Source organism: Silene latifolia, chromosome X (genome assembly GCF_048544455.1).
Source record: "Silene latifolia isolate original U9 population chromosome X, ASM4854445v1, whole genome shotgun sequence".
Taxonomy (NCBI): Eukaryota; Viridiplantae; Streptophyta; class Magnoliopsida; order Caryophyllales; family Caryophyllaceae; genus Silene; species Silene latifolia.
The window spans coordinates 295,566,584-295,569,933 of NC_133537.1; the positions used below are offsets into that span (position 1 = coordinate 295,566,584).

At 38.7% G+C, this 3,350-nt stretch overlaps 1 non-coding gene across 1 annotated transcript; it reads right to left on the bottom strand.

Moving 5' to 3' along the window:
* Positions 1-2,415: 2,415 nt before the first annotated feature.
* LOC141624402 (small nucleolar RNA R71) lies at positions 2,416-2,523 on the bottom strand. Its single transcript, XR_012534209.1, has one exon. It is a non-coding gene; the product is annotated as a small nucleolar RNA R71 (small nucleolar RNA).
* Positions 2,524-3,350: the final 827 nt, after the last annotated feature.

The window sequence follows — 3,350 nt, forward strand, 5'->3', positions numbered from 1 at the left end:
TAGTGCATATTTGGGTCATTTATTGTCTTTAGTCCTTTGTTTTGCATATTCTTTGAGGTTTTGTTTCCTTGGTAGGAAAGGAGTGCAAACCTTGCATTTTCATGGCAAAATGAAGCTAAATTGATTGAATTCAATGACCAAGCATCAAAGAGAAGACAAGATTAGAAGGCCTTTGTAGATACTATAGTAGATGGGCAATGATGAGAAAAGATCCTTGCATCCCCGAGGAAATCCTCAAGGATTTTATGAAGAGAAAGGAAGAAAAGAAGAAAGAAAGAAGCTCTAAGACAATCCGAGCGGATTGCCCACAATCCGCCCGTCCATCAAGGGCAATCCGAGCGTCTTCCCCAGCTGGACGCCCGTCCAAAAACACCACAATCCGCCCGTCCACCACCACAATCCGCTCGTCCAACAAGAAGGCAATCCGCCCGTCATGTGCCCTGGACGCTCGGATTGTGTGTCAGCCATTTCGTCTTCTACACATTTCATGAAGGATGCGCATATTTTTCTAAGACTTGAGACCGACGATTCCTCAAGGACTTAATCGTCATTTAAGCCCTTAGTAAACCCTAATTTATGTAACTAATCCCCACTATAAATACCCCATTAGGCTAATTAGATTATCATGTTCTTCTTAGCAATCTCTAGTGTAGTTTATATCCATCAAATCTCTCTTTAATCTTGTAATCAACATTTAATCAAGTTTTAATACAAATTTCATTTCCTTAATCTCTCTTTGGTTCATCTTTCATTTTGGGTAATTGAAGATTATTTGGGTTATTATTGGGAGATTGACAACCTTCCAATCAATCATTAAGTACTTCTATTATTCTTTGCTTTATTATTGGAATCATTAGTAGGTAAAACTCTCTTAATCCCTTTTTAATTATTGTTAATTATCTTCATTTATTCATCATGTTTCACTTTGTTGGTATGATTGACAACCTTGCTAGCATGTTCAACATGATAATGAGTGAGTAGTTTCCTTAGCTAGGGTTAATGGGTAATTAGGGGAAACCAACATGGGGGATGATTCATGCTTAAATTATTATGTTTTCATAGTTTATTTGCTTGCTTGTTGTGATCTCAACTTATGCACATGTTATGTTTGATGAAATACGAGCCTATGAATCCTTGCATTTTTTACCCATCACCTATCTTTTCAATGAGACTTGTAAGACATAAACCAACTGGAGTCTCATTAGACCATGTATATAGTTGAGTAGGGAAGATTAAGTCGACTTGTAGGTGTTGTACAATCTAATCGATTCGGCTCCGGGACCCAAACTCTCCTAGGATTGTAAGATATAAACCAACTCGATCCATCACAACAATAATTGCTTGCTTATAATTTGAGAATATGTTTGTATGATCAATTCCCATGAATCCCCTATGACCCCATGACACCCTAGTGCCTTTTATCAATTGTTTACACCCCTTTTTTAATCATCTTGCTTGTTTACTTTCATTGCTATTTAGTTTAGTGATCTTCTACTTCAAACCCCAAATTGTGACACCCCTAGACTCCACTAGTTGCAATTGAAAATCTCATCTCAGTTCCCGTCCCTTGGGATCCGACCTTTACTTGCCTCTTTACTAATTGTTGAGTTGTTTGTGGAGTTATAAATTGTGTTTTGGTCTAGGTGCTCCTAACGACAAGTACCGAAAACTAAACCCTCCTAAGGGAACACGACCAAAAATGGCGCCGTTGCCGGGGACGGTGTTAACTTGATTTAGATTTTCTTACAGTGTTATTAGTTGTGTCTTGTTTTGCCTTGGGGAAGTAAAACTCCTCAAGGTTTGTTCTAATTATTTTCAAGTTGTTTGATATTTTGCATGTCTAGAAGATCACAAGGTAACTTGTTACCCTTTGATCGCGAAATTAAAAGGAATTTGACAAACAATAGAAGACTTACTAGGAAAACTTGGAGAGGTATTGGTGAGGTTGTAGATATTTAACCAAACACTATTGAGTTCATCAACCCTTTTGCAAGAGAAGGTGAGGAGAACCCAACACAAAATCCAACACAAAATCAACCCACAATGCCTAAATTTTCATCACATTTCGTACCCACCGAGGAGAACCTACCCAATGGTACTCCCACACCACAACACTTAAACGGAAATTTTATTGCCAAATCCGCATTTATCCAATTAGTCGAAAGAAGCCAATTTGGGGGGATGCCTAGTGAAGACCCTCACTCTTACATGGAGACCTTTTGCGACTATTGTGATGCGATTTCTCAAACCGGTGTAACTCAAGACCAAATTCGATGGGTCTTATTTCCTTTTTCTCTAATTGGCACCGCAAAACAATGGTTGAAAGGCCTTGATAAGGCTACTCTCGGAATTGATTCTTGGAAGAAATTGGCTCTAGCTTTCTACAAAAAGTTCTATCCACCGGAAAAGACTAACATGCTAAGAGCTCAAATTACGGGCTTTAAGCAAAGAGATGAAGAATCTTTGTATGAAGCTTGGGAGCGATTCAAGGGAATTTGTCGCTCATGTCCTCATCATGGACATAGCGAGTGGTTCTTGGTACAACAATTTAGGAACGGTCTTTATGAAGACTCAAGAAACATTCTCAACATGGGATCAAATGGAATGTTCACCGAAGTTGACGACAATCAAACTTAAAACAAGATTGAGGAAATGGCGGTCCATAATTCACAATATAGTAGACATCGCAAGGCTACTAGAGGAGGAAAGCATGAAGTGGACTCTATTACTCAATTGGGTGCTCAACTTAGTGCTCACATTGATACCATCAATTTCAAGTTCGAAAAAGCTATGGCTAGACTTGAAGAAGCCTCAAAATCACCAAAGCAACATGTTAATGCCATGACGGCATCTTCATCAATCCCAAGTGGAATATGTGAGAATTGTGGAACTTTGGGACATGACCAAAGTGAATGTAGGGGAACAAATGAACAAGTAAATGCTTTTCAAGCATACAAGAGTGGTACCCCTTATTCCAACTATTACAATGAAAACACCAAATTCCACCCAAATCTCTTATACAAAAGCCAAAATGTTCAAAACCCTCAACCAACATACACCCCACCTCCCATGAGAAACCAAAATCAAAGACCCTTTTACAACCAAAACCAAGGTTACCAAAATCAAACTCCATACAATCAACAAAATGACCAAGGTTTTGATGTTCAAAAAGCGGTCCTCCAAATGCAAAAGAATCAACAAGAGTTTTTCACTCAAATGCAAAAGGATAGTCAAGCAAAGGAAATCACCATCAACAACATCCTAGCCCACACCAAAATGTTGGAAACCCAATTGACTCAACTAGCATCTTCAAGCTCACAAAGACAAAAGGGGCAATTACCACCTCAAAG